This window comes from Anas acuta, chromosome 2 (genome assembly GCF_963932015.1).
Source record: "Anas acuta chromosome 2, bAnaAcu1.1, whole genome shotgun sequence".
Lineage (NCBI taxonomy): Eukaryota > Metazoa > Chordata > Aves > Anseriformes > Anatidae > Anas > Anas acuta.
In genome coordinates this window covers 145,569,040-145,596,865 of record NC_088980.1, presented here as the reverse complement: position 1 = coordinate 145,596,865, position 27,826 = coordinate 145,569,040, and the positions used below count along the sequence as shown (strand labels likewise).

The 27,826-nt window shown below is 39.4% G+C and overlaps 1 long non-coding RNA gene across 1 annotated transcript; it reads left to right on the top strand.

The window, feature by feature from the left end:
• The first annotated feature begins 517 nt into the window (after positions 1-517).
• On the top strand, positions 518-27,621 carry LOC137851440 (uncharacterized). The gene is made up of 4 exons (XR_011093179.1): positions 518-907; positions 4,452-4,590; positions 22,890-24,669; positions 26,129-27,621. It is a non-coding gene; the product is annotated as an uncharacterized lncRNA (long non-coding RNA).
• The last annotated feature ends 205 nt before the right edge of the window (positions 27,622-27,826 follow it).

Here is a 27,826-nt window from a genome sequence, read left to right as displayed (position 1 = left end):
TGCAGGCCGTGTGTCTGAGCTTTGGTACATGATACTCAGTACTGTTTGAGTGTAAGCATGGTCTGTGGCTTGTTTTTGCCCTGGGTCAGATAGCTCTGCCGCAAACAATTTTGGGCACAGTTAGGAGAGATACATGCAGTGGAAACTAGGATGCTTGGTACATCTTAGGTGTGATCTCTACCATCAATTAATCTTTAAAAAAATAATAATTACACAGAACTTACACAGGAGAAACACTGTGTGCAAGTGAATCACAGGAAATTGGTTTCTGTAAGTTCTCTGCTCATATAATTATCTATTTTGCAATTTTCAGTAGAGAGAAAATTTTAATTATGTCTTGATCCTACAGTTTGCCATGGATACATAAAACCCTGTGGCCACAAAGAACTGTGGTGGATGGGACTGAAAACAGATTAAATGGGCAGATTATTCTAAATTCATTATAACATTGTTGCCTGTGTCTGCTCCCAAAAACTTCACTTATGTTTTCTATACTTTTTTTTTTACTTAATGTAGCTTATGGGTTGAACCCGTTCAGTGAGCTGATGCTGAGGATCACCAGTGACTTCCATCTGCCCTCTTTCTTCGTTGCCTTACATCTTGCCAGTGAGAGTCGGTGCTGGCCTGGTTTCTGCCAGCATCTGTGATATCTGGATAACCATGACCGCACTATGAGATGTATTAGAAGATACACCAGTATTGAAAGAGAAACTCTGCAAGATGCTATGAGAGGGTTCCTCCAAGAGAAATGAAATGTTAACACAGACTAAAAAAGCACCATTTTAGAGTACACAAAACTCGACCATGATGGATAAGTTGTGTGAGAAGACATCACATGTGAGACTACAGAAAGAAGAGAAAAGCAGAAACAGTGAATCTGGGAAAATGAAGATATTAAAAAAGAAAGGTAAGATGTTTTTATTTATAAAGATAACTTGTTCATGCAGAAGTTTTACTTCCATCAGACTTTAAGACTTCTTCAAATACCAAGTGGCATTCATTCTGTGATTTTATATATATGTCTATATTTCTCATGGAAAGTCAAAATCTTATCAGATAGTACACACGTTAAAGCTACCTGCTGAAGCAATGCTGCAAAGCAGAGATTCTTTTTCCTTGTTATTTTTATAAATTGATCTTGTCTTTAAAACGACCACCAAGGAGTGCTGGCAACTTGTCCTGGAGACAGGAGAGAAGGAAATGTTACTGCTCTGACCTGCCATCTGGCTGAGCACGTCGTGTGAGGAGATTACATGTCTGGGTGCAAAATTTGTGGTGCTTGATTCCAGCCAAGAGAAAGTTCAGACAAAACCACCTAAAAAAGGTGTTCCTGTAGCACTCACCATGCCTATGTCCCAGGAGTTTAATGCAAAACAAGAATAAGAATTGAATTTAATTTTTGAATCATTATGAGCTCTCTTTGGTCACTTCTATCCATTACAATCTCTGTCAAATATGAAAACTAAACAGGTATAAGCCAGGTTTACATTACAGTAAAAACATATGCACTGTGAAAGCCTTGTCTGCACAAGAAAGTTTATCTGATGTAACCAAATTCTTTGTGATTTTAGTTATTGTAGAATAACTGCTATTTTATTTGATTTATGTTTCTTAGGAAATTATGCCCACAGTAAAACTGGAACTCCCATTTACTGGTTTGAACAAAGAAGAAAGCTACACTTAAATTGTGATAATAAATGGGTTTAATCAAACTGGCAGAGGAACGTGACACTTTTATGTTGATCTGTGCCAGAGACATTGTAGTTTGACATGAATTACTTTAAGATAAGCCAAGATGTGAATTTACAGTGCATCAGACCATCCATAAGGACTGCCCTGGGCAAATCTTTGCTCTGCAGTTAAGTGTGAGGTAGCTTAGCCTGGAGCGTTGGAAGCTTCAGTTACACTGTGTATGCCACAGGGTAGGAGAGGAAACATTGAGAGGCAATGTACGATGACTAAGGCAGTGTAAACTCATGCCCAAAGCTGCTCAAAGAATCTTTTAAATATATCTGTACCTTAACTGCTCAGGACAGTCTTATAGATAAACCAGGGCCTTGTGTGCTAATGACACCCAGGAGAGCTAAGGTGAATTACTGAGATTTCGAGCTGGCTATTTAAACTGTGGGAAGCATCTATTAAGAATGCATTTTCAAAATACAAGCAACTGTGCTTTGATTTAGTAACTCCACTGTAGTTTTGCATAGGCTCCTAATACAGTTTAACTCCACTGTGGTTTTGCATAGGTTCCTAACACAGTTTACCCTTTGCACATGAAAAGTCTGATCGAGATGTGCTCTCACAACCACAAGCGTGCTGTAAGGAGCTGCCATCCCGCAGGCATTGGGAGAAGATACGAGTATGTACTGCCTCCTGCAAAGCAAATTAAACTGGGCTGGCTGCAGGTGTGCTCCTGGACATGTCCCTTCTCTACCTCATGCAGGACTTGGCACAGACCAGAGCCAAAACAGCTGCCTCATGCCACCAGCCCCATTTTCCTTGGGCTGTTCTTGGTTAAACAAGGAGCTGGCTGTTGGCTGAAAGGCTGCATATGTCCATGTGAAGCAACCCCAGTGCCTGACAGACGCATAGGTTGCTTATACTAATTACCCGAGCAGTAAAACAGCACATGCTGTATGTCCAGTCCCATCTATGCCAGGAAGGAAAGAAGGCAGGTGTGCAAGCGCGACATCTGGCCCTGCAGCAGTGCAGGGAGAAGTGAAGGTTTCATTGCTAAAAGCAGCATAAGAAAGCTGTAAATATGCTATCACCCTAGATGGCACATCGCTATGTGGTCAATGAGCATTGCTCCACCTGCTTTGCCTGGAGGCAGTGGCACATCAGCCTGTTTCCCCCTGGGAAAATGGGTGTGTACCTATACTGCATTATGCAGGGAGCAATTGCTGCAGTGCACGCTCAGGCCTCTTGCCCCTCTGGAAGTAGTTCACTGCTCTTCTGCTGACACAGATAGGTGCTTTACACATACTGCAACATACAAGCATGCTCAAAGGCAGCAGCCAAATCCATTAATTACATTTTTTTTGTATGTATTAGTCTTTAATTCTAGTAATTCATTGATGGCCAGTTGGCTCGACTCAGTTCCTGGACTAAAACACATGATTTTATCAGTCAAATATAGAGCAGTGTTCCTTGCAAGTGTGATTAAAATACCTCCACATCCATGTGCCCGCAGCAGTGTGCTGCCCAGAATCTCACGTCTATATACATATTTACGTATATATTTATTTATTTTTATTATTTAAATATATTTATATTACATATATTTATATCTATATATAAGTACCTGTTGGGTAATGCATATTGTCCACAGCTGCCAGCTCAGCCCCTCTCTTACTTTATCACTGATCTGATTGCTCCTTATGTTCTTAATTATTCTAAAGGGGTGTGAGGTTCTGGCCAAGTTAATCATGGCTGGGAACCAATGTTCATGTTTCTCCTGCAGCTTTGAAGTCTGCCTAATCTATTCTGTTATTGCTGCAATATCTGAGATGTGATGAGGGCTTTGTAAGGAGGCAGATTAGACAGATTGCAAAGTTAATGGGGACATATGGGTGTTGTTTCTCAGCCATTATTCTTTCTCTAATTGTGGTGGAAAGAATCTGTCAGCGGAAATGCGCTCCTTAGTAATACATTGCTGCAGCACATTGGTAAATGTGGAGAGTGCTGGTCTGTAGGAGCGTGTTCTGTGCACACTATTGATTGCTCCCTACCTTGTGTTTGTCTTCTTGGAAACACCTAACCTGTGATGGAATCATTTGAGAATGTATCTGGCATCAACTTTGACTTCCTCAGCATTATATGCAGTTTTCTGATCAACCCCATATTGAAAATCAAGAAAAAAATTGTTTTGTTTGTGGTTTTCTGCCTGTGACTTTTGGATGACACACTGTGTGTTAGTAAGCAAAGCCCCAAGAAACTCATCATCACTGCTAGAGACACCTGCGTCATTTTGTTGTTCAGCCACTTCCTCAAATATAATGTGTTACATCTCCGTTTAAATCAGCAAAGCCAGGCAGGTATAAAACTAAAGTCTTAACCACCACTAGCAATTACACATCATGTTTCATAAGATTAGGCAGGAAACACCCCATAAATTCCAGTAGTTAACACTCATTTTAATTGAATTGCCCCCGAAGTTCAAACTGAGCCGGTATTCTTCTGAACAGTTGTGTTTCCCTAAACAAGGCTGCATAAACAGCAAACAGATGTTTTCCAAGGCAGACAAGGCCACATTTCTAGTGATGGGAAAGTGATGCCTCTATTTTGTGCATTTATCAAACACATTTGCATCTAGAATAATTGGAAAAAAAGCCTTCCTTTAGGCTCAGCTACGTTAAATTCATTGGCATAAGCAGATGTTTGAAAAGATCTATGGATTTTAATGGGTATTAAATAATTTGGCATTGATTTGTCCCCTTGTCTGCAAACAGGACAAGTCATCAGGATGCAAGGACACGTGTAGATAAAAAAGCAGAAAAATGACTCATTCTTTAGATCCATTTATGCTGCAAAGCGCACTGTGCTCTAGAACTGTGTAATAGCAGAGCTGCATTTACTTGTTTGTATAAGGTAAACTACTAAAATAACTTGACTTGGACAATACTCTGTGCCAGAAGACTGGTGTATAAGCCATTTTTACATGCCAAATATCTTAGATCAATTAAAAAATTGCTAAGGTGTGCAAGATGCTCCCACTGTTACACTTCTAGCCAAAGGCAGTTTTATGCTTTGCATCCTCTCCTGCTTCAGTACAAAACCAGCCAGGTTAATGCAAACCATGTTCAGCACGGGTAACTTCAGATTAAATATCTGAGTATTGATGTTCAGGTAAGTAGCTGTCTCAGTCCCTTGTATGATCCTTGTTGTGGAGGCAACAGCAGCCAAAAGCTAGGGATATTTATTCTTCGAGAGTTACTGCCACATCCGGAAGACACTGTCTTTGCCCTGATACACGTAGATTGTAATCCAGCTAGGATTGTCCTTCGCTGTTGCTGCCAAACCTCTGAAAGGGAGGAGCTGCATATTTTAAAGCCTTGTCTACACATGTCAGTTTATTTAGTATATGCTAAGTCATTTATTTTAATCATTTATTTAATCAATGACAGTCCTGGGAGTTTACTCAGGCACACCTGTTGTTGTTTGCTTTTCCTTTTAAACCTATGCTATTTGGAATCAAAGCCAAAAAAAGCCATTCTTACACCACAGTGAGTCTATCCAAGAGCAGAAGAGTACCTCCCCCCATGGATTGTCCTATATCATTACGTTCATACAAACAGTAAAACTCAGACAAGCCACAACTCATTATGAACAGGAACATATAAACACTAAAATGCTAGGAGGAATGGTGTCACATTACTTAGATAGGAGCAGAGTACTTTAGAAAAGTAGTTTCCAACCCACAACCCTGAGAACCCTCAAAAACTGATTGTGGTCAGAAGAAAAAAGCTAAAAACAAGACCAGCAGGCAGAGTCTAGCTTGTAACTTCTGCAGTTTTGCTTGTAACTTCCACCCATACGCTAACTATAAGCTGAAGAGCACTGAAAAGGTTTTTTCAATCTCTAATGGCTATAATTTCACTGTTGAGTTTCTTTTTCTTAAATTCACCCCTAATTATGTTTGTGTTTAGCAGAAACATAAGAAACTGTTTAAGAAACTCTGTAGCCCTATGAATGCGCTCCCATTTAGAACACTTCTGGTAAAAATAAGACTCCTCAAAAGACATCTTCTATGTCAAAATCTGAAGACATCTGGCAACTCCATAAATATGGCTCCTCTGTATATAAATATTAAGCAAAATTAGATTTCTTCCAAAGGAATTCTAGGATTTAGGAGCACTTATAAAACTGGGTGAAATATTTCACAAATGAGTGGACAAGCATCACCCATGCTGAATGATGACAATGATAGACCCAAATTCTGTGACATTGTTACCAGCTCCTGGAGTTTGAATTCATTTTCAACCACCTGATCCTCAAATGCCATTGAAAAACAAATAATAAATGGATTCCAGACAAACCTTGATTATGTCCTAGCTAAGACTTACCCTGATTGAAATACAATTTTATTTTATTTTATTTTATTTTATTTTATTTTATTTTATTTTATTTTATTTTATTTTATTTTATTTTATTTTATTTTATTTTATTTTATTTTATTTTATTTTATTTTTAACCAGATGTTATATACATGTTGTCTATACATTTTCACCAACTATATGCCCTATAGAGGTTCAGCCAACGACATCCTTTGGATCAAAAATTTGCTCAAAACATTGTCCTGCAAACAGTCTTGAAAGTCACACCAAAATGAGAAGTAGCATATCTACAGCTTCCCCCTCTTATGCTCTTACACAACAGCAGGTTTTGAGTAGTTTGACAGGATTTGTTCACATTAACCACTTGTGCCACTAATTATTTTCTACCTTCCTTGCTTTTCCCATTTTCCTTTTCATGATGCTGTTTGGTTGCCAATCTCCAGTCCTATCTAGCCTCCCACATCTCAGAGAGTCACTAGCAGTCCACAGGAAGCTTTTGGTTAGCTCAGTGAATGCTCAAGGACATGGTACCTAGCATGCATATTTAAATCTTTTCTTTTGGACAGATCTATAGACATAGGGTAAGAGGCAACAGAACATGCATGAGCTAGGCAGGCTACCTCCTGCTCTGTAAATTAAGCCTTCTTCATTTCCCCGAGCATTGACTGGCTCCCAGGCAACAGTCCAGACCTCCAAATTCAGGCAAAGGCAAGAACCACAACTACATCTCAAGGAATGGAGGCGAATAATGGTTTTGAGGCTTTCTCTGTTCTCACACACCCTAGCTGATCTCTGCTTTCCCCTCTACATTTACTACAGCAATTGAATCTTTAATTTCACCTCTTCTTTCTAACAAGACCTTTTTTTTTTTTTTTTTTTTTTTTTTTTCAGCTGTTTCAGCTACCAGAGCTGAAGGCATAACGGGACAAATTTGCGAATATGAAATCTAAGGTAGCTGCTACAGCATGATTTTGGGGTGGTTCAGAGCTTTTTTCATCCTCTCTTTGAAAGTATTGTGTAGAAATGAAAATTTGGGTCTGTGTTGTTAAGCCTTTGCATCAGTTTGCCTATCTGTAAGCTAGAAAAAAAGATGATTCCCTTAGTTTTGTTTTCTAGATTGACATGGGTCTCAATGAACTCAAGCTGTGTATATTCCAAGTCAGCAGGGACACTAAGATAATGGGAATGACCTAATTGACACATACCACCGCCCATGCACTTCATAAAATTTGGTCTCAAATTGCCTAGTTTTACATTCATAAGTAGGCTTTTCCCAATATAACTACGCATAAAACTACTACAAGTTTCTGGCCCGGTGTTACATAGGTTTGTGTCTAGTCTTGTGAGGTCCTAAGCCCATATACATAGTAGCAGGGGAGGCACTAAACTCATCTACAGGTCTAAATTCAATGTGTGTTTTGCCTGAGGAAATATTACTTCTTATTTTTCTATACTTGTTTATTTTAATAAAAACTTTTTGAAGTGCTAATTATTCTTCTGCTGCAAGCTTTCTTCTTGCTATATGCAGTACTTTTTATGATATTTCTGTTTTATCTATTTATTATTTTCTAATGAATGGCTTATTATGAGCAGTTCATTCCTTCCTTTGCTCTTTTACCTTCCTGTACCAACATTTGAGCTTAGGGTGGAAACTTCCACTTCTCTGCTGGAAGAGATCAGACAGTTGACATAATTCTTGCCAAAGTACGCAGAATTTCTATGGGGGCTTTTTCTCCAATCATTTTTAGCCTACTTGATTCCCTTACACTTTTAGGCAAGATATGACTGCTACTTCCAGAAAGGGTGTGTTTTGATTTTTGATTTTTTTATTTTATTTTTATTTTTTTGAGATTTGGTGTTGAGACAAGATTTTACAAAACCGGGTAATTTCTGTTAGCTGAGCTGCACTCCAGAGTGCAACATATTTCAGCAACTGTCTTTTAAGCACTTCACTAAGTGTAAAAGTAACAAGCATCTCAGTGTTCTCCATAATGAAAGGATTCTTTGAGAGTTAAATGCTCCTTTAGTTGTTTTTAATCAAGCTTAATACCTGTGAAATTTGTGGGAACGACAGTCCCATAGGTTAACAGCCATACAACAGGTACAGCCAGAAATTCTGACTCCTTTAATATATTTATACCATGCCATCAGTTTTCTTTGCTTTTGACCTACTCAGAAGCCCTTTTCTGTCACTTTTGCTCTCATGGCCATTTAGTTGGAGTTCTCCCTGCTGACTTTCAGCAAGAATATTCACAGGTAGCTTTTTGGCATAGGAACCCAGGGAGAGGGTGTAACATAGCACCTGGTTATCTTACGATAATTAATTCACTGTGGTGCCATGTCTACGTTTTCACAGCTGGCAAATGGGCTTGCTGCTAGACCATTTCCCAGGGCCGTGTTAGGCACCTGCAATTATTTCATTGGGCTACCTTGTCCATTAGATACTCAGATTTCAGTAAAAATTTCCCAGCTATGTATGTCTTGAAGAAAAGACAAGGAATGAGTGGAACAGGTTTATATATTTGCTTCAACTTTGCTTGAAACAATAGGCTTGAGGTGTAATTTACCCTATTCATTTCAAAGAGTTGTTAACTAGATGCCCAGTGCTGATAAATGTCATCACGCTGTGTCCTTTGCACAGTATGTTCCAGATCAAAACTCTGGACTGCCCCACATGTACCCTTCTTGTTTCACCTGCTTACAGAGCAATTACATCCTACACACATTTTAGCTGCAGTAAAGCCAGGCAAACTCATCTTAGGTTGTTTATCCCAGGTGAACATGCTTCAGCTTCATTTGGGAGTGCTCAAAGAGCACGGCAAAGCTGGAGAAAGGAAGAGATGGGAAGTCACGGGAAACTCAGCAAAGAGCAGGACTAACAGCAGGGGGGAACAGTGACATGACCCAGCCAGAGGGCTAACCTCTCAATGGGTTGCACTCAAACATGCAGCAGTATCTGTATTGTGCAGTAAAACAACTCACATTTAGAGCCCGTTTAATGTTACAGCTGCTCTTGTAAATCTGGCAGCAGACGCAATGAGCAGACAAATATATTCTAAAGACCATACGAAAACATAGCTTGAAATGTACCATGACTGCCATGTAAATCAAACTACAAAATCCATTTTAATGCACTGACCTGCATCTTCCTGTCCCTACACACACTCTATTTTATTTTATTTATTTTTTTCTTTAATCCTTTCCCATTCTATCCATGCCTTGGACTCTCTTCCCCCCTTGCCAGAGCAATCTCCCAGACACAGGGTCATCTTCTCTCGTTTGCTCACTCAGTACCAGGGAGACATTTTCAGATAATTCCTTCCTTGGTGACAGACACATTTTAAGTGAAGGAAATTAAGGCAAAAATTGCTGGTTAGTTTAAAAATACATAAGTGCATATATGCATACAAAGAGTGAGTAAGTGAGATTTATATAATATATATGTATATATATGTTTCAATATAAGTGGAAAAATAGGGATCACTTTTCCAGCCATAAATCATTAAGGATTCTGAACATGAACAGCTTTTAAAACTTGAAATGAACAACACTCTGCAACTTTCAGTTTTTCTGGTCACAAATTATCACATCGCTCCCAGTGATCAGCTCTCTCTCCCATCACTGTGCTCTCTCCTTTGCCAACTCCAGACCTGCCCACTTCCTCTCCAAATACAGATTCTTTGGTAAAGTTCATTTTCCTTCACACATGATAAACTTATGTTTAGATTAATATATATATATGTATATATATATATATATATATATATATATATATATATAAAGTCAAGCAAACTGTTTTCAATCCCATATTCCCTGAGTTCAAAGAGTGGGAAAGATGTTCTTAGCTAATCCATACAGTCATGAGGGACATGGTCTGGACCCCTGGAACACCCTTTGCTCTTGGCAGGATGGATGTGCTCTTTCTAATCTAAATGAGAAGTTGAAGTGAATTCCACTGTATTAGTGCAAAAGCAATGTAAAACTGAAATGCCCCACTGTATTCCTTCCCTCTGATTTCCAGCCCATTTGAGCCAAATCTAACCATCAAACTGGATGGGAGCCCTTCTCCTTTGTCCCTCAGCTCCAGCTTGAATGATCCCAGATTTTCCCCAGATCTTCAAACACGTCCCCTGCCACTCCCTAGCCTGTATAGAAGAAGGAAAACTGGCAACTTCAAGAGCAGCGACCACTCCTCCCCGCTCAGAGGCCGCACATCTCCGCTTTGATGTGGCTGACCTCCTCGGAACAGGAGAATACTGCTGCTTCTCAACTCAGATTTCCCCCCCCGAGGCAATGAATTATCCTGACAACTGGCTACTGACTACTGACACCTCCCCGAAGGGCTCCGTCCTACTGTGGGAACCGACACTTCAATGGGAAGCTTCGATGTATATCCCAGGCTGGAAGTGGGGCACTTAGTGTTTAATGAATGTTCCTATTTTGCACAGAGACAACCACAGGCTGGAGGGTTTGAGCTGGTATCTCAAAGTTTGAAAGTGTTTTGGTCTGAGGGCTCAGCCTGGCTTGTGATGAGACAGAAGCCAATTGTGAAATCTGGAAACAGTCCCAAATTTCTCCAGTTTCTGAATGGACATTGAGATCAGTTTGATGTGTAAGTTTAAAGTATCCATGGATCATTGTGTCTTGCCGCCTTTTGCTTTATCTTTTGTGCCATCCTTCCCATGTACATCTCCTCCACTTTCTACTTGAGGAGATATAAGTTTATCGATTATTCTTCTAGGCTCAGTTAGCAAAAATTTTACAAGGATGAAATGTGTTGAAAATAATCTCTGGTCTAAGATATTTCTCAATTAACAGTATTTTTCCCCTCATATACTTGTTCTGGAAGAAAAAAAAAAATCAAACTGCCTAAGGAAAATATGAAAAATCTGAAAGATTAAATTCTGTTTCAAGTTTTACGTGCTAAATGCACTTACATCCTGTCCCAGCTGCAAACTTGCACATTCTCACATTCTCAATACAGTAACACTTTCAAAAGCCCATTCACAATGTGTGGTTTAGGGCTGGTCCATGCTGTGGACTACTGATTTAAGGTAAGAGCAATTTTTTACCTTGTTATATTTTACTAGGAAACATGCAACTGAAGAAACCCACCTGGATCATTAGTTTAGCCCATAATCATAAGCAAGTCTGTTTAGTGCAGGTGGCCTGAAAGACCAGTCAATCCACCGCAGCCATAAAGTACTTCCCCTGGAAAGAAAAGGAGGATAAAAAGGCATCAGCGGTGTCCTGGATCAGGTTGGTTAAAAGTACAAGACATTCCTTACACATCAAGCAGCAATACATAAAAGCAAAATGCCTCTCTACCTGCCATCTTGCCCTGAGACAAAGCTCCTTCTAGTCCCAGATTTAGTGGTGAGCCTAAATTGAAGATAAGTAGTATGCCAAAACACCCACCCGTAGAAATATTTTGGAATGTCATTAGGAACAGACAATCTGTCAGCACTAATCCACCAATTTCAAATGTTTTATTTATTTATTTATTTTGATCAATGGATGCAAAGAAGCCTTAAATAGGACACATCAGAAGCTAAAGTCTCAGTTTGTATAAATCATGCTGATTTATAAATCTGTTCAGCGGATTTATACTGATTTACAGCAATTTAACCCATACTTTAACAGTGCCTCTTTGGCATATCTACCTTAGCCACAAAATGCAGATGCACAACAGAAACACTTCACAAGATTTTGGATTGCATTCTACACAATATTCACATCAATTTGGGAAACTTACTGTAATTTTAACTTTTTTTTTTTTTTCTAGTAAACCAAAACAGGTACAAACTCTGCTTTTTAATAGATAAATAAATAAATAAATAAATAAAAATCGATCTGCATGCCTCAGCTTTAAGAGTGTCCCCTTCTAGTGTCACTGATGAGCATCAAGTGATTGCAGCTGATGGTATCTGCTAGCCAGAGGATACGAATGTGCTAATTTCTCCTCCAGTATAAACAATAGTTGGGGCAACTTTTTGCAATGTAAATGGTTTGTTTTGTGCATTTTATGACACACCTTGTGCATTCAAAAGCACCAGTCATTGTTTGCTTTTCTTTCAACTCAAGTCAAAACCTTTCACAGCCCTGCTTAGCACCAAAATAAGTGAAGGTGCTCCAGTGCACGTACTGCCTGCTCAGTTTTTAAAGAGGATGCAGTTATCAAACAATTCAGAAGGCAACAACTGCATGTCAGCACTTATGAGGTTTTCTTAACACAGAAGAAAAATAAATATAAAGTATGTTGGGCTTATGTTTTGCTCTCCAGTTTTTAAGACAGACATTATGTGCTTATAGACTTTTGTTTGTGCCAAGGGAAGATGAGCATTTACCCTGGTAGCTTACTTCTAGCTTGAAAACTGAACTTTTTTGTTCAGGTGAGTTGGAGAATGTCGAGCTTTACAAAGCAACCCCCAAGCCCTCACATCAGAAAAGTCAGATTTGAGTTGTTCTGCTTGTTTGTTTACCCATAATAATTTTGAAAGGCATTAAAAAGCTGCCATTAACTAAAGTGAACTTCACATTTCCCGTCACTGAGCTCACTTGGAGATGAAAGGCTCCTCCTGGCTGTTACTCAGCACTTTCCCTTCACATTGCTCTGTCCCACCATGGAGGTTATTAACTTTTTACAAGCGCTGCTCACATCCTCCTTTTGATGGATGGTGTTAAACTTGTATTTAGATTACAGGATTTCCCAGCAAGGCAGCTGTGGTACTGGGCGGGGGTGGGGGGAGGACATTTAGTGGAAGATGGGTTTTCATATCAACTGCCCCATAGCCCCGATAAAAATCTGCATGGGGAATCTGCTTCAAGGTGTATCACAACATATGGCCCTGAGGCTTTAATGAGAAGTGATGGGTGCCCCAAACACCATGTGGCTGTAGATTTTCGGCTAGTCATCCCCTGTTTTTTTTGTCTGACCCCAGCTCCCACTGGGATGTGGGCAAGCCTGGGGTGACCCATGGGAGGGCTGAGAGAGCAGAGATTGTGGGGGGAGTGAGAGGGACAAGTAAAGCCTCTATTGCTTCTCTGAAACCCTCATCCTCTTTCAAAGTAGAAAAAAATAATAATGAGGAGGTGGAGAGGGAAGCCGGAGGGGAAGAAATTTCCCTGCCACCTCATTACTCCCTGCTCACTGTAAACTCCCAGTTGTGGCCAGCCCAGCTCCCACCCTCCTCTCCCCTCTGGCCTCTGCACCTAAATTTCTTACAACCTCCTTCCCAGCTGAAAATGTAAATCAAGACATTTGGAATTGGAAAAAAAAAAAAGTAAAAAAAAAAAAAAAAAAAAAGGTGTAAGAACATCCTTTTCTTGTTTATGGATGACGCAGGAACGAACATCGAATATCGTTGGTCTTCACTTCTCTAACTCCTGTGATTTTTAGCGGAATGCTCATGACTCACGAACCCACTTTTCTGGCTAAAAATCTTACTGGCTTAATTTTTTTTTCTCTGTGGAAAAAAGCTGACACCAGATGTTTCTTTAGACCCTTCCCTGTCCTGAGTGAGTAAACAGCAGAGACAAACAGGCTGTTCTGTCATCGTGCTCCACTCCAGAACACCAGCAGTTTTATCACTTAGTTAAGAAAAAACACACCTAAACTGCTACTAATTGCATTAAAGTGACATAAATCCTCACTTTTAATATTAAATATAAGTGTCTACGTGTCAATAATACGTCTATTTATGAGCACAGGGATATGATGCACTGATACAATCGAGCTCTTGTGCTGCCCGAGCTCTCGGCTCCCCATGTGCATGTCTGCTGGCCCAGGAAAGCTCCAGCCTTTTCTACCAGCTGCCCGCCAGTATTTTTAAACCTTCTCTCCTAAAATAACACATCAATGTTTGCCTATCTGAGCTTACAGGAAGGCTGAGCGGCAGTTTGTGGACACGCCACTGTAAATGGATTTTGTCACGGTTTTTATGATGTCATGAGGCTGTTTATTGTGCTTTGCTGAGAGAGCTGGTGACAACTGCATTTCTCCCTGCAGCCCCCTCTCCTCTGGAGGGATTTTTGAACTTTTATCACCTCTGGAAGTTGGGGGGTGAAGGTGTTGACAGCAAACTACCCCTCCTGAAAGGAAGGTGGGTTTGTGGGGTTTCTTCCACCCGCTGGCATTCAAGCTTGCTGTGTTGCTTACAAATATATCCTGAAGTGAACCGCACAAAACCACCACACAGACAATTTTAATTCCTTCTCTGTCAGTACTGCTGCATTGATTTAGTAGCTGAGCACGGCACTGTGGAGCTGGCTGACATTTTATCTGGTGCTGTTGGGAAAAATCTACTTATTTTGTATTGAGATATTTGAGAGAGGGAAGAGTAAACAACCTCTCAGGTCTCAGGAGATTTTTGCACTGAGACCACTACATTTGCAAGTTACAGCCCTTTCAAATGCTATTCAACTATGCATGTATAAAATCACTGCAAGGTTAGTTAATATTTATAATATCACGTCACATAGAAAAATGTTGTTTTCTTCCACACTGGTCTTTTCTTAACAAACAAATTTCAGAGAACAATCCTTAGGAGTAGGATTTTTCCTACCTTCCCATAAGTGTTTAAAAATAAGTCTCACTCTAGCCTCTTGTATAGACAGAAGGTAGAGTTCTATACCTTTTAGGAGCTATTTGTCCCATACAAAATAGATACCTAGTTTGACATCAACACTGAAACACTGGTAGACTACATTCCATCAGGACCCTGGGGTGGCCCAGGACAAGACGTAAAAGTGTAAATGGGTATTTTTCATTGTAAGCCATAAGACATTTATCCATGTGTGCATTTTGCAGCACTAAGTTTGCCCAGTTGTCTGCATCCCAGTTTCCTGAGGGGACTCTTCATAACACGACCCAACAGTTTGGGTTGCAGCGCTGGGACGAGGGATTGTGTTTGTAGATGGTGGGGTGGTATTTCAGGATGCAAAACCCACTGACATAGGTGTACGGGACATACAGAAGGGAAGATGGTGTTATCTCATCTGTACTGTCAGTGGGAAGAAACCTTTGGAGTAAACCCTCCAAGAACCATAGATTTGTCTCAAGGGAAAACATGCTGAGAAAGATTCCAAGTGTGAACTAATTCACATGCACCAGGGGTGATGAGTGGGCTGGGACAATGGAGGGAGCAAAGGAACTAAAATAACCAGGAATTCGGTCTGGAAACTGCTGTTTCAGCGATGCCAGGATCATTAACTTGATCTTAAATCTGATTTCTCCCTTGGTCTCCAACAGTCTTTGCACTGCAGTCCATTCTGTGGAAACTATACACCTGAGTCTGTCTCCTAGCTAGCATGTTTAAATAACTTGCAAAACTAATAGACAGGTGTGGGGAGGACACCATCTTGGACAAAAATATTTGTGAAGCACTAAGATAGAACATGATAGTCTTTGGGGCTGCAGCAGGGCTGAGTCTTCATGGTGGAGTGTCATAAAGCTGTTCCTGGTATTGTTTTGGTTTCCTTCTGAGCTTGCAGCATCACCCCACTTCCTTCAACCCCGCAAGCCATCCAGATGGATCAGGGTGATAAGTGGTGAGAAATTGCTTTGCAATTTAGCCACATATGGAAAACACGCTTTGGAACAGGTATTTATCTGTCTTCTTAAAGGCAAATCTAGAGATAGCCTAGTCTGGGGCACATTTAGTTCAATTGCCCAGTACATATCTATGGCTTGATTCCCCCAGAGTTAAATTTAAGACTATATTTGTTTTACAGTCAGGAAAATGATGCCTTATCCCTGCTTGTTTCATATTTCTTGTTTCAGATTAATTCCCAGCAGATGTGGTAAGGTGCCTTTTTTTGGTCCTTTTCCAATTAGGATTTTGTAACAATGTCAGACTGAGAAGTGAAGACTCATTCCTATACACTTAAAACAGGATGAGACACATCTGTGCCCCAACATACACATGCAGACCACCTTACTGCAGCCAGTCGACACTGAATCACCTATTTCTCTTACTCTATTGCTGAAGGAACCAGGTCTGCCATAACAGGATGGTCCATAGACTGAACTGAACTTTATACTTTTGAAGGATGGCAGCATTTAAGTGGATGATCTGAATGTGGATAGCAGTTCTGATTCTATAGTTAATCTCTACATAACATAGACATTAAGCACAAGTTAAATTCAAACAGAGATGCATACTCTTTTAGCATTTCTAACAGTAAGACCCCTCATACAAAGGTGCAAAGATCTTTTAATCTCAAGTCTAACCAAAGAATATAATGATGTTGGGGATTTTCATGAGTCTCCTTGTGTTTCATTATAGCCTGGCACCATATTTCTTATTAATTTTGTTGCCTGAAGTGTCTGTTAGCACCTGGTATATTGCTGTCAGTGCCATCAACCTACAAACCTCATAGCCAATGTAACCAAAACCCAGAAAGCCACTGCAGGGCCTCTTTCCACTGCTTTGCATGTCTCCATTCTAAATCCCATCTGAAAGATGTCACATCCAAGACTTGTGTCCTCTGTGGTCTCACACAGCCCTAGTATAGAGGAAAGACTTTGATGCTGCCATTTGAGTCACCAGTTACGAAGCACTGAGACTCAGATGCAAGCTATGCACTTTCTCCAGTGCCCAACAAACAGCTATGCAGGAAATGGCTTCACAGAATATGAGCAATCTTCTGCTGCCTTATTGAATCATTGCATAATCAAAGGATAACATATTTGTTATGAAGAAAAGTTGGTTTCTTTACAAACCAAACTCTGTGGCTTAATATTATCTTTCTCAGGTGTGAATTTCAAAACACCAAAAGAAACGTCAATGTTCTTTAGCTGGTGAGGCATTAGTAAGTACGGAAGTATTGTCCAAGCATAATTCCCCTGGAAACTCATGCTGTTGTTTTGTCCTTTGTTATTTCAGAAGATGCTAGTTCTTACAAAGCAGTGAGATGTAATCTTCATCTTGTTGAAGACTGAACAAGCTTTTTGAGCACACTTAGATGACCACACAGGCACATAAAGTAGTGCTGCACACCATTAGTGCACACACACAAAATATAAACATAGTCTTTGCAATATGAGGGATTGGGAATCTGTCCATGAATTGTAGCAGCACTGTTCTATAGGTGAAAAGCTTCTGGTCTGAGGTCTACAAGGAAACTAACAAACTGAAAAGCATTTGAGATACAATTACTAGTCTCCAGTCTTAATGTTGGTAGTTTCTACAACCAATTTAGTTTAAATATGCAAAAGGAGAGACTCTGAATCAATCTCATGATATTTATATAATTTCCTTGTTAGGTTGATAAATTCCGTATGTTTCTTGCTTCATCTTGCTATCTCTCTGTTACCCTTAGTTTTCCAGATGCAGTCAACAGCCTAGTTATTCAGAGTATTTTAGATTTCTGACATGAAGGGACAGCCTTACACAACTTCTAATTGAAAAGTTGGCTATACTTAGCTAATTGCAAAATTTTTGAACTTCGGTGATTATTCGGAATACAGTCCACACATGCAACATTTTCCCTCAATTTGTCTTAGGTTACATTAGATAATCAAGCATCCAGGATAGGAAGCATTGATCATTTGTCTCTGCACATCACTGGGAATATTCCAAAACCTCCTTCCTTTTCTCTGTTAACCTAGGTAAAATAAAGAAAGATTAGGAAATGTTAACATATGGTCAGAAACAGAGAGCATATCCTTTTCTCCAGAGGCACACATCAAAGATTTGCGAAGGTAGGATTGATTCTTCAGTGAAACTGAGTCAAGGATATGAGTTAGTCACAAGCAATGTGACTTTTAGCCTCCATACATAATTCGTAAAGATTGCACAATAAATTCATACTTTTGTTGTTCCACTCCCTCATTCAGTATTCTGCTATACAATATTTCCTTTGTAGCAATTCCTTTTGCCTGTATCTCCAAGACACTAAGAATAGCTGTAGATGCAAAAATCTGACAATCTCCTGTCTTGGACAGAGTCCCAAGGCCAAACCCAACAAGTTATACCATGAAACAGGTTGGAAATGGGTGTCTTTTCAAATTAGTTTCCTGACAGCTCATGCTTGTGGTGTTGGTGGGGTAAGGGAATTGATAACACTGCAATGTTCTTAGGGTGCACTGCCTGTTTATGTCAGACAAAGATTAAGTATTCCAGAGGAAACACAGCCAGCTAAGGATTGGCAATTCCTAGAAAGACCAATCTGAATGCAAGCTGTTAGAACCTTTTGTCATCTAAAACAAATAGGGTAATATCCTTTTTTAGCTATATCAGAAAAAAAGAAAATAACAGGTCATTACAGATAAATCACTACAGCTGTTCCAATCTGTTAGTAGTATGGATACACTGATTCCCAGGAAAATGGTGGAAGCTCTCCCCTTATTTATTTCCCCTTTGTTCTCTTGTTATGCTTAATTTTCAACTGATTCTCTGTTTACTATAGGCAGCAATTCCTTCTTAGTCTCAGGTTTTTCATGGTTTAGGGGGTTTACAATACCATACCAAAAAAAAAAAAAAAATAGGTTTTTGTTCTTCTTTTTCTTAAATCTGAATGCCAGTTTGCATTCTATTGTGCTGTTCTAAAAATAAATAAATTTAAAAAATAATGTTATCCTGAAATTACCTTGATTTCTATAATTGCCTGGTCAAAGTTGGTCATAGGCCAGAAAGATCATTTAAGGCCACAGTGCAGATGTACAACTCACATAAGCTGTGATACGTCAATTCTATGGCATTCTTACAGTAAGCAGAATTCATATCAAACTTTACTCTCAGGAATGCACAAAGGCGAGAAATACAGAAAGGAGATGGTTACAAAGGATTCTCTTCTTCTCTCTTTGTGACTACATGGAATTAAAAGACTAAATATCTGGTAATTAAAAGGAGCAATGGGCTTTGAAGGAACAGCATCCTATGATCAAAAGGCTGCATCATATCCAAATCTAAAAAGTCTTTCTGTTTATATTCCTTTCAAGTTAAGTCACTTGGATTTGCTTTTGTAAATGATGCCCTATGGCCCTGAAGGATAAAACCATGTGGGAAAAGACTAACTGCCTACGATTTTTGCCCTTCTGTAGAACTGCCACATGTTCCATAAATTTTGTGCTAGGAAGTCAACCATTCCTCACGCCTGTTGCACAACCACTGGGCCACACTTGGTTTCAGCTGTCCCCTGACATTTCCAGTCCAAATGAGCATTTTACTTTTCCAAATGAAAAAGGGGGTGATTCTATTAGTCAAGACCCAAAATCCACACTGAAGTGATGGCATGCCAAACTACACAGATGCTAGTGAATGTACGCATAGTTTCAGTATTGCTTCAGACAAATATCATGTAGCTTATTGCCTATCTTTACAAGAGAAAAATAGAAAACAAATACATGATTTTAAATGAAGCTGTTAATTTTTATGTTATTATAAAATAAAATAAAATAAAATAAAATAAAATAAAATAAAATAAAATAAAATAAAATAAAATAAAATAAAATAAAATAAAATATAAAATAAAATAAAATAAAATAAAATAAAATAAAATAATAATATATCCTGGCAACAGGATATATTTTTCTTCATTTGGTTCAAAAATATACAGGAGAGAGGAAGAATTTATAACTTCCCATAAGAAATATTGAGCATTCAGCATAAAATACAAATCTCCTTAAAATCTTTCATGACTATTGAATTCTTTTCAGTATGACACACAGACAGAAAGGAAATTTTACTTAGTACTGGTTTGGAACAAAACAAACCAAAAAATATTGCCCGTTTTTTTAGTAAGTCATTTTGGATACAACCCAGTTTTGCAGAAATCTCTGTCCTGCCTCATCCTGTTTTACAGAGGTCCCTTTCTGTGCAGATCCTGTCAGAAGTGAGCTAAAAGAATTAGCTAGATAATGGTTTTTATGGAACTGCTTAAACATCTGACTCCATCAGTTGGCCAAGAATATGTTTATGCTTAACCAAAAGGCCTGCTGAGAAACTTCCCAAGGAATAACCTATGCCTTGAAACAACTTTTGCAGGACAGGCAGCCTCTTTTGCCTCAGGTTCAGGAAGCGTCACGTAAAGGCAGTGCCTAACTGTGTGCCCAGCGGCCTGCTGAAGTCCAGTGGAACAAAGCAACTGCTGAAGGTGCTTTAAAGGGGGAGGAGGCAGAACTGAGATGTTTAAGTCTAAAATGTAAATCTGCTGTGGATACAAAGGGCCACAAATGCTGGTCTCCCCAGTAAAACTCACTGGGTGCTTTCAGTACTTGGCAGCCTGGTTGTCTGCCACCCCTTCTGAGTCCAGCATTTTGGTGCCTCTGTGATGTCTGCAGCTCTTTAGGGCTTGCAAATTGGACACTCTTCCACCCATATCCCTGGGGGGTGGGTAGGAGACCCAGTCTAGTAGGTATCCTCTGGAAAAGCCAGGTGTGTATTTGTAGCATTAATCTCTGCACGAAACAGAGCAAATCCCCAAGTAAGGCCCTATGTCTGAAAGGGAAGCAGAATCGTTGCCTCATGCAACAGCCCAGAGCTTTAAAGCATTTACCCTGAAAGCTGAAGCTTGAGACTTTCCCCCTCCTCAACCAGAGGCTGTTCCAACTCGGATCTGCAGTCTCCCCCAGGAGCACTAGGCAGGACAAGCACAGGGAAACAACACCCTCTTCTCGTGCTGTCAAAACTGGCGTGGCTAAGAAAGCCAGGGTCAAAGGGGCAGGAAGAGAGTGAGCCAAAAATAGTGTCATGTTGTCTTTGTGCCAAGGAAGCATGGGCTTCAGGCTTTCTTCCTATAATGTACAATAAAGATCTCAAAGAATTTTAATACTTCTGAATTAAACCTTAGAACCCCAGTGAGGGAGGTCACCCCCAGCATCTATCTACTGTCTTTCTATAGTCTCAACTACTAATCAACACCATCCATTTTAGACAGCAGACTGAACATAAACACTGTTCAGTTAGCAGGAGACTTGGTAGGATTTGAGTTAGAAAATTAAAAACAAATTCCTGGAAAGAATTCACTTTCACATGAGCTCTAGGAAAAAAAAAAAAAAAAAAAAAAAAAAAAGGATAGAACAATGATGGAGTATGAACCAGACAGTGTTACCTTTACATGTCTTTAAACTCAGTTATTAATTATTTTCTTATTTATTAAGAAGAATTTAAAATAAGGGGTGCACTTAAGCATCTGAAAGATTAAAGTAACTGAACTACATCTTTCTGTACAAAGAATAGAAATGTATTTTTATGTACAGAAACACAACAGATCTTTGTAATTGTAAGCTAAAATGTGTACCCACAAATTATTTTTTCATAATAAGTGCTTTAACTGATGAATTTATTAAATGATGAATTGTACTTGCAGATCAGAAACACAGACATAAAAGTGTCAAATTTCTTCCAATTACAATGGAGAGAGATTAATTAAGAAAATTTGCCTGGTATTATTAGAAAAACTTCTGTGGCACTTTCTAAAATAAATTGAATTTACTTTTGATGTTATATGTAGAATTGGAAGGCTGGTTCAACCTGCTCATTTCTTTAATAGATTAAGAAAGTCATTAAAACATAAATCATTCATAAAGTTAAGTAGTGACAGACAGTAGTGAAGATTCCACAAAACAAACAAACAAAAACCAGACAAACAAAAAATATAAAAACAGTTTTCTGATCTATTTCTCTTTCTAATTAAAGGAAAAACAATGCAAATCTTTTAGCAAAATGCATTTTAAAAATGAACCCGTGTGTGTCTGTATGAAGATTTTCAACAGTAAATAACATTTTAATAATGTAACTCACTTTGAAAGTTAATTTCACATTGATTCTTTTGGGGTGTTTGAAATCTTTTTCTACTTTTCACCTGCCTATTTCCATTAAATAGTTAACTTGACCAGAAGAAGCAGAAAGAAAAGTATCCCTTTCTATCAAATCTCATTCTGTAGCCAGAAGCTCTAAGAGTCATGGTTTTCTCACAAAAAGATATTTTTTACTTCACAGGGAAATGAGTTTGTGCTAATTACCCAGATGAGGAAAAAGAGTGACTCCAAAAACCCAAAGGACCCAAAGGACTCTGCTACATGTATTATTTTTTGAAGAAGGAAGTTAATAAATCATTCTTTCATGTTATATAAACACATCTAAATGTGTGGATTTTATCATCTATTTTTTAAAACTTTGACTCAAAATTATATACCTTAGTCTTATAAAATTCACCCTGGAAAACTGTTTTAAAAAAGAAGACTTAGCAAGTGAATGATCTATATTTTCTTCTCTGAAGTATAATGTATACATGGAAATTACAGGTGATCTATGGAAAAAATTGCAATATTCAGAAACTGAGTAATGTCATAGCAGATCCAATTATGAAATAAACATTTCCTTGAAACTGGAAGATCTTTACGCATTTGATAAAAACTGAAATCATATTCTCCAGAGAGAAAACAGAGGGAAAAGAAGCATATGGAGGTCAGTCTGGGTGTGACATCCATTACCACATCTATGTAAGCCCCATTAGTCATTTTAACGTATATTTCTTTTTACGTATAACACATTGCCTCTTTTAGAGCTTGGATGCATTGTGGGAAAGGAAAGGAACAGAAAGGCAAGGCAAGGCAAGGCAAGGCAAGGAAAAAGGAACTGCACAAATACACATTGTCTCTGGGCAAATGGCAGGGTACAATTAATGCAAGGCAGGGGACTATGTCACAGCACGCAAATGAACTGTTCACAGTTTGTTGGCCCTCAAAGGCACAGCTTGTAACTGGGAAGGTGTGCTGTTGCCTTGTTGGGTGCTGTCAGGAATCTCGAGTATATATTTTTTTATGTGTAAATGTAGTTTGCATACCTCTAATGTGATAACCAAGTGATGTGTTTCTCTTCCTCCCAGCTTTCCTCTGCACTCCCTGTAGAAAGGAGCAGCCTGTTCCAACCTGGACTGCGAAACTGACTTCACTGAAACATCTTTCAAATATCAATGAAGAGATGGCATTTGTTTTGCAGGATAGCTCAGGAAAAATGTTCAAGGGACAAGAAAACCAGAAGAAAGCACAGTGATGAGGCACTGGGATGTTGTCACTGGAATGGGACATTCCACAATCATCTGCAGTGGTGCACAAACTCAAAGAAAAAGAATTAAGGGAAGCTTTAAACACCCTTGTCCTGGAGCATGTTTGCACTTCTGCCTTCATCCAGCCATCTATTAAGGAAAAATAACAAAAGCTTTGTCATGCCCCACAAAAACACCTCCAGCTTGTGGGGTGCTGTAGACAAACTAGATTTTGCTACCCCGGTGTGAGATTCCTGGACCTGGTCAGCACCTCCAGAGAGAAGAGCTGGCAGAGCCCTGGAAAACAAATCATGAAGTTCTTCTTGGTCTGACCACACTACCAAGCAGGAGGACACAACCATAGGCCTTGGCACTGACACAAATCATCCCACAGAGAACAGGGGTGTCACTGGGCTCCCTTTTCTGTAGGAAAGCACCAGAGTACAAGTATTGGTCAGAGGGGATTGTAGAGACATGAGGAACTGCTGAGGGATGAAAAGGATAGGCAGAGCTTTCCTTATACCTTCTCCAAAGTGGTACATTTGAGATTTCTGAGCAAGGAATTACTGAGACTTGCTAGTACCCATGGGGTAAGAGGTTCTTGTGCCCACTAACTGGATGTGAACAAGGTGACAGCAAAGATGACACCTGAGTGATGATACCGATGTCTCCTTCTGAAGGAGGAAAAAACAAAAACAGTCCTGAAAGGTCTTGAGTATTAGCCAGATGTTCATGACACAAAGGGAGGAAAAAATATGAGGGGCTGTAAGAGTTAATGGATTTATTAGTGAATGCTCTGAGATCTTGCCGTCATCACGCCCCGGGGGAAGTGCAGAACTCTCACTCTGTTCGTATTTGCAACTCCCTAAAATAAGACCACAGTGCCAGGGCTTGGATTTCACACATTAATCCTGAGGGACCTTCCAGCCACATGGCTCTGAGACAGCAAGGAAAATTATTTGTTTCTGTTTCTCAAATCAATCCGATTAGCTGGATTTCTACCATATGGGAAGCCTTACAATGCAGGGACAGTCACTTTAGAAAGTAGCAACAAGCACAGCTTAGAGAAACTTAGAGAAAAAGGGTAGTGTCTGTCAGCAAACACCAAATGGACTAAATCTGTACTGATTTGGGTTCCGTTTCCCACAGTGGAAGAGTGGGAAAGTTGTCTTCCCTTGCTCTTGGGATAGAAATGGTATCAGATGAATCAGCCTCTTACAAGCGCTTTTTGGACAGAATGCAGGAAAATCTTCATATGATTTGAATTTTGTTAACTTGCAAGTGTTATTAATTTATGTTGTTGGCAAACATAGGGTCATTAATAACAGAATCTGCCAAATGCTACTACTTTATGGGACTTATGACAGTTGAATCTCTGCGTCAATAGCTTACAGCCTCACACCTGTTAGCAGGATTCATCTTGCCAGGCAGCAGGGACCTTGTGCATGGGTGCAGGGTATCGTTAGCTTCCACACCAGACAGCCATGTCTATGGCACTCAGCCCTGTGTAGAACTGATTCTTGTGTTTCTGTCCTTTCCAGCAGAACCCTGGAAGAGTGAGAAGAGCCAATAAACAAACAAAAACGAAAGGAAAAAGCCCAGAATTTGCTGAAACTGCTGAGTAAGATCTACACCGATTCTGTTAATGTGCCTTTGAAATTTTCTGCATATACTGTTGTGCTAATGCCAAAAGACAATAGCTTTATTTCTCAAGATATTAGGGAATATTTTATTTGGCTTTGCTCCATCCACATCTGCATTCCTCACACCCTACATTTCAGAGCAGGACAGGAAAAGGACATGCTTGGGGAACATTTCATTTACCTGAGGTTTCAGCTTGCACCATAGCCTAAGGATCAGGTGAATTCAGCAGTGTTTCCATTTTCTTGGTGAACACTGTATGTAATTGTTTTCTGTGTATTTACATACACTGCATGTATTGCTAACTGATTGTTAGCTTTCTGTAAGCATCCTTAGTCTTACTTAATAGGGATGTAGAAGAGGGTCATGTGAAATTGTTTTTCCCAGGCTGTGGGTAGGTTTGGGGGTTATGATGCCATGACTTGAATTTTGACCTATGAACTGAAATCACATCAGTGAGAGCTGCTGGGCTCAGCAAGCTGAGATGCAAAGAACCCTTCCCAGCTACAGGCCCTCTTCAGTACAATGACATTGAATGTACACGCCCCATTCAAGGGACATAACAGATACAAAAACTTTCTCACTAAGTCTTATCACCCTTTAGCAATTTAGAGCATCTTTCACTGATATTCTGCCTCCAGGCAAATTTTATGTTTTTCAGGACAAACTGAACTCAGAGTTCAACACCAGAAATCCCAGCATTAGAAAACCTCTGCCTTTCTTGCTGCAGGCTTGCTTAAGCAAGGACTGCTGTTCTGGTTTGTATCTGAACTACTTTTGGCACAATTGGGACTTGCTCCTTGTGTGAGGCTCCCAGGTATTTTGGTAAAGAAAACAGTTTGTAAGTGAATAAGTTGTCTTTCTTGGCTATCAGCAAAAGAGCAGGAGTGTAGCACACAGATCAGGAGAAACTCCGTGACTGCAAATTCTGGGCAAAGCTGTTCCAGTATGTGTTAAAAAATGTAAGTGCCATAGCCAGTCAAATCAAAGGCCTGTCTAGCCAAGTATCCTGTCTCTGACAGTGATTGCTAGCAGATACTGAAACAAAAGTATAAGAATAAGGCCATATAGAGTCCTTTTATTGCCTTCCAGCCTCCAAAAATCAACAGCTTAGAGATTTCCTGAGACTGAAATTACATCCAGAGCATAGTATTAAATAGTTACCAAAACACCCATCCACCATGAATGTGTCAGTCCCTTTTGGAATTTATTCATTTAATTTATTTGGCCACAGTGTAACTTACAGGCCACACAAAAAATGTTTTCCTTTTTATCTATTTTAAACTGTGCTGCCTGACAATTTTATTGGGTGCCCCCTAAGATTTTATGTTCTGAAAGACTGTAAACATTCACTCCCTGTTCATTTTATAGAACTGTGCTGTATTCTGCCTCCATTATCCTTTTTTTCCAGATTGAAAAACTCTATGATTTAATTACAGGAACAGGAAGAGACACTAGAGAGAAGAAGAGATTTGCAGTAGGACCAGTTGTGGAGGATGAAGGAGATCTGGAGGCAGGTCTTGCTCCTGACATCTTCCCATTCCCTCTGTAGACCTGCTCAATCAAAAAACAGATACTGCATACTGGCTGCAAGTGATTGTCAAGCTCTGATGCTGGAGGAGGAAAAGCCATGGACCACACCCACCCAGAGATGCTGATGTTCCTCCTCAGGATCACCAAAATGTGGTGGTGGATAGCTATTGTTGCCTAAGTGTGATGGGAGAACCCATCTGCCACATGGCTCTGAAAGGCAGGCAGAAGGGAGAAGGCATCATCTTCTCTGATGCGTGCAATTGCCCGGAATTGAAGGTCTGAAGGAAGTTGGGTGGCTGTGTGGATGAGGACACGGGAGAAGTTTCTGGGTGATTTCACAGGGGAAGTTTTAAAAACTAACAGACCAGGAAGATCAGTCTGATGAGGCTTTTTATGAGAGAAGAGGACAAACACATTAAACACAACATGTGGTGTCAGTGGGGGGGATTTAAGCTACTGGGAAGGAAAAGTAGATTTAGGCTGTGTAAATTCAGAGAAGAATCTGGGTAAAATGCAGAGAAAGGAGGTTAGTTGGAGTAAAGATTTACCTTGGTCTGATTTTAAGGAATACAGAAAGATGGAAAATGAGTCAGGTCGTGGAAGCTCTGCAAAGAGTGTTCACAATCCTTAAAAAAGTGAGGAGGAAGAAGAACAAAGAATATGACAAATTTGAAGAAGAAAGTCCTATAAACTCTGTACATTGCTGGCTGAGATTTCACAGGGCAGTGGGCAAAACTAAAGGAGATGTGAAAAGAAGGAAAGAAGAAAGGTCCTGCTGCAAGTTGACAGTTACTCCCAGGAACAATACCAATAACAGGAGCACAAATTGTCCCAGAGCAGAAAAAGGTAGAGAAGTCAGCAAGAGGTCAGCTACACTGACATTTAGATTTATTGACCTTAATAGATCTTATTACGGGTATAGATAAAATGAGGCCTTTCTAGGGAAACCTCCTTTTCCCCTTGCTCTCAACTCAGGGCTGGTTCTGAGTCACAATCTCAAAAATTGCAAATTCAGCTTCAGTTCCTTGCCTGAAGAAATGTGTTAAAATATAGGTCTTTGTTGTTGTTAAACCCAGGAGTATGTGAAGGAGGAAAAAAAAAAGTTCAGAAACACATTCCCAGAGACGCAAGTCTGGAAGTCTAAGCAGGTTCATATAATATTATTATATTGTCATGGTTTTGCAAGAAAGAAAGGTATAGAAGATTAAACCACAAAGTAACAGATGCTAAAAGGAACTATACCAGATATACATGTGAATGGAGGGGAAAAAATAAAATAAAATAAAATAAAATAAAATAAAATAAAATAAAATAAAATAAAATAAAATAAAATAAAATAAAATAAAATAAAATAAAATAAAATAAAATAAAATAAAATAAAATAAAATAAAATAAATATGGAAACTGGTTAGCCAGAGTCTGAGGCAGCCACCCTGGTGCTCCATCTCTGTGTTATAAGAGCTGCATCCAGAATGAGAAGAGCCAGGGCACAACGCCCCAGGTCCACCAGGCAGGAACAGACTGTTCTGTAGTGTCACACTAAAAACCCTGCAAGAAAATATATCACTGATAATTCTGCAGACTGTTCTTAGAGATAACTCCCT